Genomic DNA, 309 nt, shown 5'->3' with positions numbered 1-309 from the left:
CCGCCCCGGGACCGCCTCCCGCGCGCCCGTCTCGGGCCTCCTCCCCCCCCACTCCCCACCCCCTCCACCGGCTCCGCACGGAGAAACCGTGAGCAGCGCCGGCCTCCCTAGTTTGCGCCCAGGGGAGGGGCGGCCAACAGACAGGATTTTCAGAATGCTGGCGGTTTGCGTGTTCTTTTGCATAAAATGCCGTAGCAAAGTTTGAAAACCTGGAACACAACTCTGGAAAGTGGAATGAACGTCACGCTCTGCAGCGCCCAGAGTGGGGTTTTGAACCAAGGAACAAACCCAAGAAAGCACAAGCCTGAG

Source organism: Sorex fumeus, unplaced genomic scaffold (genome assembly GCF_029834395.1).
Source record: "Sorex fumeus unplaced genomic scaffold, SorFum_2.1 ptg000098l, whole genome shotgun sequence".
Lineage (NCBI taxonomy): Eukaryota > Metazoa > Chordata > Mammalia > Eulipotyphla > Soricidae > Sorex > Sorex fumeus.
The sequence above is the reverse complement of the archived record's forward strand: the minus strand, read 5'-3'. Positions refer to the sequence as shown.